Raw genomic sequence first — 11011 nt, forward strand, 5'->3', positions numbered from 1 at the left:
TTCCCTACATGATCATAACAATCATCTGTTTAACAAATAAAAACAAAATTACTGGAATAATGGTGCTATTCATGTATGAAGAGATTAGACAAAAAAGCTTTTTCAAAGAAATGGTTTAACTGCACTGGCTTAGGTAATCTAAACTAATTGAAAAAGCTACTTTTGAAAGTTATTTAGCTCTATACTACTAGCTGATACTTTTAGATAAATGAAACTTCTTGGTAAAAGGAAGACAAAACTGTAATTACAGTTCAAGTTACTATTTTAGGAGACAGCACAAAATAAATCCCTACAGCCTTGAAGTCCTGAATAAAGCCCTCAACAACCTTGTCTGATCTCATAGCTGACCTTGATTACAGATTCAGAAAATAAGGTCTTATAGTAGGAGGTGTAAGAGAGTGGCCTTCAATACTACTGACAGTGTTACTGGGATGAATAAGCAGCTACAATTTCAGAGGCTTCTGAATAACTTAAAATGAGCCTCTTAAAAGACATTGTTACCCCTAAAACAAGTTTCCTGTTGGAAGCAGTAGTGTTGTTCCAGTCATAGCATTTACAAAAGGTGGAGGACTCACACTTAGAGGACAGTATGCTTAAAAAAAATAATCATTTGAACAAACTCTTCAAGCCATATTTACCCACAGCATGAGAAGGCTAATTTATACTGAGTGTTTAGTACCAGCTGAACAGTGATAATGAAGGTTCAGTGTCGACAGAATGGGTACTGTGCAGATGTGACCAGAACTAATAGCTGTATTTAAACCTCTGTTCTGTGGTGGTCTGCATTACTGAACTAAAAAATGAAAGTATGTGATTTAGAGCAGAAGTGCTCTAAGTGGGAAGAAAAGAACCTCACAGGTGGCTGCTTCAGTAAGACTGTCTTGGAACTGAACAGTGAATGGGAAAATAAATTCCTCCTTTAGTTTAATGCAAAAGTGACTCTTCACTTGTAGATACCTGACAAAGTTTCAAATACCTTCACTAGTGCTATGCTATTTTACACCAGCTGATGACCTGTCTCCAGGCTAAAAGCAGAATTACTAGACACCAATGCAGAATAATGGTGAAGGGCTGACAAAGTAACCACCACTGTTATGGAGAAACAATATAATTTGTTGAACTGTTCTGTGGTTTTGCATTAGTGTTTTCCTACAGTGAAGAGGCTACATCATTTGCTCCTACTCCCCAAATGGAATAATAGTTTTTATTGTAGTTTATTATAGTTTATAGTATTATAGTTTATTATAGTATATAGTATTATCATTTTTATAGTATTCCACCACCTTTTGGACACCCCCTAAGTGAGTAACAATCTGTTCTATTCAAAGAACACCCTATATGGGAGCACTGTGCATAAAGAAAGTGGTGGTTACTGAGCAGAAATCCACTGGATGAGGTCAGTTTGGCCCTTGTTCTCAATTTATCATGAACTTCCAAAATTCCATTTTAAAGCTCTGGTCTCTTGTGCTAAAAATTATTTTGCCAAATGCAATGTATTCATCCTTTCATGCCAATAGGCCTCTGATGAAACCTTTAAGTGGGACCTCAATTCCTCATCCACTGACCATGCATTTTAGAGTTCTCTGCTGAGCCCTCAGAGCAATTGAGCTGTGCTCTGACAGCTTTGCTGAATGTCCACTCACATAAGGTTAATTTTGCTGCCTCTCAATACAGTAGGTTTGGAGCTGACTTGTACACTTAGCAAGCTGGAAGTGCACCAGCAGAAAACCTGTAATTCTTCATTCTTATCTTGCAGTCCTTTTGCATTCCCCCTTTTCTGCTTCTCCTATCAACCCAAGAAAAGGCAAGTTTTCAAGGAGGGAGACAAAGTCTATAGGTATATTCCTTAAAGGGGTTTATATGAAGCAAGGAAACCTGTGATGCAGCTGTTGGCTGCAAGGGAGAGAATCATAATAAAGACGATTTTGGTGCAGGCTGCAGAAGTGTGCTACACATTGGAAAGTCGATGGACAGGCCAAAGGCAGAAGGGCAGTACCTGAGACTTGGGTTGGTCAGGATGGTGTGGACACATCCAGCTGTTCAGCTGCAGTGCCACCCACCATCCGCTCTCCCATCTTGACATTGCTGTGCTTTTGAGTCTTGGCATCACTCAGCCCATAGGAGCAGTTTCCACTGCAATCACACAAACATCTTTCTTGCTATGCAGGAACTGCCGTACCCCCAAGGGGTGCCAGTCAAGTCATTTAGCAGCCTTCCTCAGATTTAGTGTATATAGCATTTGCTTGACATTATTAAGCTAATTTAGATTTGACACCATTAAAGTTTGGAAAGGTTTTGGAGAAGAACTATAGGAATAAATCTAGATCTGGAAAAGTACTTACACTTGATCTCTTCTGCCTATACTGAGTTTACTGATAGGAAGTTTGGGTTAGTCTCCAGAATTCTACAAGACAGAAAAACCTATAAAGGAAAAATCACAAGTCTAGACACTAAGATGTAAAAAGATTCAAGACTGTTGGTAGTTAAAGTCTGTACTGGGATAATTTGTCCATCTTAGGAACCATGCTTCAAGGTGATGCCTAGACACAAAAACACTGGAATGAATTCTGTGGGCAGCTGGTGGAATCCCCATCATTATCCAACTTCTTAAAAGCACCTACATACCTATCAGGAATGGTCCAGGTATAACTAATGCTTCCTTATTGATGGAATAGATACCCAAGTCTCTTCAAGTCTTAATTTTACATTACTTAGACAATTTGTGCAACTGTTAGTGAATTTCGTAGACCATAATTCTAGCCCACATTGTTTTCTTTGGTAAGGAAATCTCCCCAGGACTTTAATGTGTTTGTATCAGCTGAAGGTCAATATATTTTAGTTATAGTAGTCAAATCTAAATGGAAGTTTGCAAATATTTAAACTAATAACGCATCTCACTGTATAAATTACATCTTCTACACTAGATGATCAAGTACATTTTACTGAAAGTCAAAAAGCTAGCCTAATATAACAAACAGACAGTTGTGGAATTAAGAGTCAGCCCTAAACTCTAACCAAAGAAAAGTCAGGCTAAAAATCAAAAAAGGGAGAAGAAATGTTGTGCCACAAACTCCTGCCACTGCAATAACACAGGTTATGTTAGAGCTGTTAGGAACAGAGTAGATTCCTGGAATGATGTACCGGTTCCTTATCAAAATCAAATGCTGGAAAACATGTTTGTTTTTTTCCAGTAGTTTCTAAACAACCACCAGAAGAATGCTAATAAATAGTGCAGATGACTTTCCCATGGGTAATGATACGGTGACAGGAACTATCAACTAAATAACATTATGGGGGAGCTCAGGACCTACACACTGCTACTCCTCACAGTCCCTTCTGTAACAATACTTGTGAAAAACAACAGCTGTGGAATGTTGTTTTTTTGCAAGACAATCCGCAGAGGAACAGCACTTCAGAGGTTAAAAGTTTGTACCACAGGTTGTATAAAGTAGACTTCGGCCTCTTTTAACTGGGGCCGGGTGTTGAGTCAGCTCTCTGCACTGAGGCCAAATCTCAGGATGAGAAGGGGAGCCAAGGCTGACACGCTGTCCTGTCAGGCCACGGAGAATATGGACAGGAGGGTGGACGAGGGGAATACAAACTGTAAAAGACTGATGCTTGAGCTTAGAGATTTGGCTACCCCACAGGCCAGAATAAAAGTAAAGCATGTAAAAAAGACAGTACAGGTTAGAAAAAGACTGCAGACATTTACAGGAGCGAGTCATGTGTTACTGTCCTCTGCTGCCTGAAACAGGAACTTTTCTGCTCTCAGCAGGAGACAGCCTGTTCTGTTGAAACTGTGAATAGCAATCAAAGGATACCCTTTGTGCAAAGCAAGAAGATCTAGAAGGTCCAGCTTAGTTACCAGGCAGTCTACATATCCCAGCCTGTGCAATTTCTAAGGCGGCCTGAAGTGTAAAAGCACACTCAGAGTTTTTAATTCTGTACACTGCTTTCAGTTCAGCACAGAGGATATTAAATCACCCCCCAGCTATTTTGTGTAGTCACTCACCATAGAAAACCTAACTGTGTGTACACAGTACGTACAGGTACAAGTACTGTAATAATGAAACATGTAGAAGCACACACAAGCAGTGGCTCCCCCACCTGCCCCCCACATCTGAATGGGGTCTCGCACCATCTAAGGTAGGGCTGTGTGTATGTGTGAGTGAAATGGCAGATGTAAAGCAATACTGCTTTTTAGGAAGGAAATCTTCGCTCCCTCTCTAAATTTAGCTCTGTAGTCATCAGAGACAAAGTGCAGTATCACTATTTATGGGAAATAGTTTATACTTGCTTTGCAAGCTAATGCAAGTCCCATTGACTTCACAAAGCTGTGCAGTGAGTCATGTTGCCCAGCAACATTCACACACCAATATGAACTGAGGAAGCAGAAAGTCCTGCTCACTTGCTTTCCCTTTTCCTTCTGGGATATTGCTGAGAAAAAAACATCCGCTAGCAACAGTTCAGAATGATGACATTCCTGTAAAGCAGACAGCAACCAGCGTGGGTGAGACAAACTGTAATAAAGAAAACATGAAAGAAAAAAGAGAGCCTATTCCAAAACAAGTTTTTAATTCCTTCTCTTAAGCTTACATTTGTTCAGCAAGTTGAAAGGTGTTACTCTATGTCAAAGCTAAACCTATGTAGCTGTGAGTACCTGCCAGAAAAATATTTACTCCTCTATCTATCCAAAGATTTCCTGCATTGGATCTAGCAATTGTATAGTGGAAAGGGGAGTGAGAGCAGTGAAGCTGTTCACAGGAAAGCTTTTTTTGTTTTGTTTCCTATTCAGTCACCCAGTTGACCAAATTAACTCCACGGCTACATGCTCCTCAGATTCAACCCACAGGAAGTGGGATATGTCATTTATGTGGCAAGGCTGGGATATAGATTAGTTACAAAGTGAAACTGCACTCTTATTTATTCTCTCTCCTAAGATATGTGGTGATTATAACCAAAGTTGATCTAGGCTGTCATGTACTATACATGTGTCTGAGAAGCCTAGATCTGCATTTCATGTTTAAACCTTGTGAAAACACACTTATTTCTTTCAAAAAAATTCTGATTATTTTTCCATGGCAAGTATTTTCTCCATGCTAATTCTCTATTCAATACTCAGCAGAGAAATCAACAGTAATACTCACAAAGTAAGAACTACAATTTACTACTTTACAGGTTTACAAGAATATTCTATTACTTTTCACTGTATGCATGACTAGGTAAGTTTAAGTCATCTAGTGTGACCCTAATCTTCTGACAACCTCTATAGTCTCTTAATTATGAGTGTTGAACCAGGAATTGCATGTTGTTTTTTTGTTATTTTTTATTGTTTTAGCTCTACACATGTACAATGCCTGCTAATGGGGGCTGGAACTTGAAAGCTACCATCTAAAGCATACAAGCAACAACAGACAGTCCCCACTGACCTACTACTGGTAATACGCAACAATTACATCTGATCGTGTATCGTTCACTTCCTACATAATGAAGATGTGTTGAATAAACAACAATTACAGAAGTATCCAAATTAATCTACAGTTTCATTGACTTCTGCTTAGAGGTTAAAAAAAAAAAAATCTAAAAAAGTGATCCACCCTATGTTCTTATGCTGCATCTAAGAGAAGTCAAACCAGGTATTTGGCATTTCAAGTTGGTTAGGCTAATATATATGTCCTTTCAGCATTTGACAATTCTCTGTCATCTATATTCTCAAGTAGCTTTTTAAACAGGTAAAAAAGCCATGTAAACTCAATATGCTTTCCATTTAAGTTTTACAAACCACTCCACTCTTCCATATTTTCTCTCTTCAGACATAATGCATTTTGATATACAGTGATTGCCTAAAGTAACAGCCTAAGGGGGGCAGGGAAGGAAATCACTGCAAAAGAGATAGAACAGCGACTTCTTTGGTTTACAAGACCAACTACCTAATGACTTCTTTAAAAGGCAGCATGAGAACAACAGTATTACAATAATCTGTGTCATGGCTTTGAAATTATTATTTCAGTCAAACCACTGAAGTTTCCTACCATCTTTGATGTCTAGCAGAATGGCAGAAGTGAAATGTCCCATGTGCTTTCTCCCTGACCAGGCTCAGAGAAAAGGAATGCAGACCACACCTGGAGCACAGGCAACACCTACAAGCATTCACCAGAGGCCCTCTCCTGCTATCCATAGGATACAGGAGCACTTCCCAAAAGTTACCCATTTTTTTTAATGAGACCAGAGTACTCATTTTAAAAGCAGAAAGTGCAGATTAATTCAAAGTGAAAGAGAAAAGACAAACCAGAAACCTGTGTGAAAAAAAAGCCTAAATCTGGTTTTCACTATGGCAATTAGCAGAGATATCCAGCATAACACACAGCTATCACCCTCATCTTACCTTGCCATAAGTATAGGATAATTTGAGGTGGTTATACCCAGCTACTCTCAAGAGAACAAAAAATCACTCCCGCTACCATACAAGCAGCAGTGGAACTGGTTTTCAGGGGTTATTAAGGTAAACTATGGTGATTAAGCATGATTTATATTCCTGTCATTCTTACAACACGCTAGGCAAGTCTCAGACTAAAAGTACCCACAAGACTTAAAAAAAAAAAAAATCTGTCATCACTGTACTTGTGTGTGTCGGTATACAGTTCTCAGTTACCTTCTAACAGGCACGTCAGAGGTTTCAAAATAGACACAAAATTCCCAGTGGATGAATTATACAGCAGGTGTCATATTACTGCAGCTGGAGATGCAAGCAAAACGTTAATCAGTATAACCACGCTTTTTTCTGCTTAATGGAAAGCATACACAGTTTCTGCTGCAGTGCTACATTTGTTGAGAAAGTAGCAGAGTTAAAACAAACAAAAAAATCCAACCAACCAACAAACAAAATAATAAAAAAAGAGTTAGCACACATCTACAAAGTAACTGTCCTGAGCCCTTTTCAAATAGAGGAGAGAAAGCAAGAGCACAAAGTACAGCCCTGCTTACCAGGAAGTCACTGTTTGCAGTGAAGGTGAGGTGAAATGCATAAATGTAACACCAGCCACAGGTGCAGGGATTGTAACGTTTTCAGATCTATAGCTTGTTTGAATAAAATGGTAAAAGGCTTGGTCTCCTCCAGAAATAAAGAAAAATTAACTGGAATAAACTAATAACTTGTCTCTAGAAGTCATAAACTTTCTGAAAATCCACAGACAACTCACTTGTATGGCGAATTACTATGAATAATAACACTTGCAACTTCTTTTAATTCCATCCTCCTTGTTAAGCAAGACAGTTTCATCTAGTCTACCTACACTGCCCTTTATCACATTTTATAGTTTGTTGCATTTTGTTTTAAAAGTGAATATCTGCAAGGCTCTGCAATGGAACCAGCTGTATATTTAGCCTGACAAGAGAAATAAGAGAAAACTGTTCACCTTTGCATCACAGCTGCCTAGGACTCAAAGCACATAACCCTGCCAGTCTAACAGTCACAAGCCAATTGCTGACTGTTATAAAGCTCTGGGGCTGCAGAGCCTCATTTGCATGGCTTTGAAGACCAGCAAGTAGCTCAGGGCACTGGTTCCTACTCTCCAACTGACTCACCCCTCAGCTCATCCAAGCAGCGCCCGCCCGTTATACCACCTTATGAACAATGGCTGTAAGACAATGTAATGCCCGGATACTTGGGAACTGATTGAAGTCATTCAGATGGAAAATACTAGATACATGAAGACTAGCTCTTCGTACTTCTTTACTGTATCATTAATATATCAGTAACCAACACATTTCTGCCTACTTACTGAAGGCCATTTTTCTTTCTGAAGGAAATCTACTCAAGCTTTTACAAGAGCAGAACTACCACTGTGCCTTTTTCCTTTTGAGGATGATAATAAGGGTTAGGGTTCAACGTGAAGCCATTTTCATTTAAAGCAAAAGCTCCAGGACACAATTGCAGCTAGATGCTGTGATTTCAAACAAACTCTGTGTGGGGGTGGGGGAGCCTTGGAGGATACTTTGGGGCATTACTGAGGCCTATCTGGGGAAGGTTTGGTACATTCTTTTATGAGGAGTTCTCAGCTCAAAATCAAGTGCAGTAACAGCACTATACAAAAATTTAAAATAAATTATCTTTATTAATTGAGCTAATTGACTTGCTGATCTTGAGATTTTTGCAGGATCAGCATTTTAGGAAAAAATTTTTCCATTCGATTTGCCTTAAATTCTTATCGTGCCTTACAGATTGTCCTCTGTGCTGTCTTATACGCATGTGAACTGCCTGGAGTGCTGGTAGGAGAGGGGGTGGTGCTGCTGACAGCCGTGCTGGGGCAGAGGCCTGCCATGGCTCTCCATTGTTGCAGAAGCATGTACCAGCTCAGCACTGCCCCGCTCCGCACTCTAAATCCCTGCTTTTGTGTTTCCAGGCTGCCAGAGATAGCTGCTCTGACCAGCAGCCTCCTTGCCTGGCGCCCCGAGACAAAGAACTGCACAACCACGGAGCTAAACTTCATGACTCAGCTGAAAAGACATAAGTCAAACAGCAACCTCCTCAGAACAACAGGAGCTGCGCATTAACCATCCATCTGTGCATGTGGTTGTGATTTTATGACATATTTTCTGATTCAGAAGAATTAAAGCAGGCACAGAGGAAAAGGAAACCTGTAGAGAGATTTATTTTTTCCTCCTGTAGGAAGACATCTGCCTTGGTAAAAATGTGTTTGTACAGGTTGCACATTCTGTGAACAGTGAAACTTTTATCTCAGCTTCAAAGTGACACACTTACTATTTAACTTCCATTGAGCAGAAGCAGACAGATGGATTTAGTTTGGAATTTTGTTTTGGTCTGGTGTTGGGGTTTTTTTTTCTGTGTGGCGTTTTTTTTTTTTACCATGAGATCCTCAGTTAGAAGTGAAGCCAGCTGCTTATAATTCAATTCCAGCAATTCAAACTGGTCACTTGCATTTTGACTGATTGTTTAATACAGTTGGTATTTCAAACGGTCAGAAGTAACCTTTGAAGTTAGCACCCCGTTATGAGGAGAACTGGGGGAGCGGAATCCCAGCTTTTGTGGCTTGTGATTCGAATGTGTTCTTAGACTGAAGAAGACTGCTGTGTATTGATTTTCACAGCCTGTTTCAGCAAGAAGGGATAATTTGTATCCTAAGCATGTAGCAATGCATGCAAAGTTATAGATACCTATTACATCTAAGCTTGAGTGAACACATTTTGCACACGCTTTGACTGGGGTAGTCAAAACCTCAGCTGCTGCCCAGCTCTAAAGACAGTTCTGCCCACGTATGTCTATTTTCTACAGTAAAGATGCTGGCTGCACACAGGCAGTTAGTTACACAGTGCTTTGTACACAGCTGCTTGGTACCGCTGTTTTCTTCCTAAACCTTTTACAGCTCCACAAACATAATGAACAGTCCTCATTCTCAGCTCTTAAGGATGAGAGAGAGCTGGCAAGGCAGGCTGTTCACAAAAAACAACAAAAAAAAGCTGCCATTTTCTCTTAAAACAGGGAGTAAGTGCTAATTATTTAATTATTTTAATACATACACACATGCACACACCCATCAGTGATAGAAGAGGGAACAAGGCTAATTGCCACCCTCTGCAGGAATTCAAGCCCTCTTCTCCCATGAGAGGGAGATGTTAGGCCTGCAACAGAAATCTATGAGTTCTGTTGCATTTACCAGTTACATATAGACAACACAGCTTTGCCAAATGCCATCTCCTTTGCAGGTTTGGCTTTAGGTCATACTACAGCTAAATGCTTTAGGCAGCTGCTTAGCTGCTTAAAATACCACTGGCAACAACATGACTCTGCAGAGATGTTAAATTAACACTGCTATCCCTGGGTTAATATTCTTCCACAATGTGATCCTTCTCTATTGCTATGTACATCTGGTATTTGCCTGCTTTCTCTACTTTCAAAACCATGCAGAGATGCTTTGCAATTCTAACAGGAATGCATTAACAATTCAAATATCCTGATTTCTCATTCTCTCCACACAAGGGCATTTAAGACTAAGCAGAATCTCTTTTCATAGCATAAGATATATTAATATAAGCAACTTGGAAGTAGATTCCAAATTGTGCATGTCTAAGTCTGAAAGAAAAAAAGACAAAGACTGCACTAATAAAAGACCACAAACATTCAAGACAAGAAATGAAGCCTTTCCATAGCCATTTCAGACTTACAGTTGAACCAGTTATTCAGTTATGGATACTTTTAAAAACCCATCAACTTCAGTCTCAGACCTTCCATCAGGCCTGCTGACAGCAGGAGCTGTGCTTGACTGTGCAGAATGAATGCTAGTTATGATGAAGGCAATGACAGAGACTTGATGGCAAATCAGTCTCTGGCAAATAATTAATTCCTCCATAATTGCTATGGGGCTTATTTTCCATCATATCTGAACAGAGCAACACAGTATTACCTCCCTTCTAGTGAAGAGCAAAAATTCTCCCCTTAAAACTATTACACACTTTCCAGCTGAACAAATCAAACATGCACTGACCATGTGTAGCATGCAAATCTGAAAGCACATAAGTTAGTCAAGTCAAAACCAAATTTCACCAAGTGACGTTGTCTACATTCATATAGTTTAAAATCATTCAGAAGACAAGATTTTTTTTGTGTGTATTATTAATATAAATGCTCTCCTTTCTTCTTTTCCTGCCACTCCCACCCCTTCATTCAAAAGGCAGTTGAAGTATTTTTGCTTAAATAATATCAGAGCTACTTTATGCTCAGTGGGACTGGCAGACTTAGGTCTTAGAATAGAATAGTTCAGTTGGAAGGGACCTAAAACAACCACCTAGTCCAACTGCCTGACTGCTTCAGGGCTGACCAAAAGTTAAAAGTATGCTAATAAGGGCATTATTCAAATCCCTCTTAACACAGGCAGGCAATATCAGTCTTGAATTGAGTTGCAAAATACACTCCACTTAAGTTTCTTTTAAAGGTGGCCACAGCATTGATTTTCTTTACATTGTCACATTATCACAAAAACTACCTGCAAGTTTT

This window comes from Chaetura pelagica, unplaced genomic scaffold (assembly GCF_000747805.2).
Source record: "Chaetura pelagica isolate M959 unplaced genomic scaffold, ChaPel_1.0 scaffold150, whole genome shotgun sequence".
NCBI classification, from domain to species: Eukaryota; Metazoa; Chordata; class Aves; order Apodiformes; family Apodidae; genus Chaetura; species Chaetura pelagica.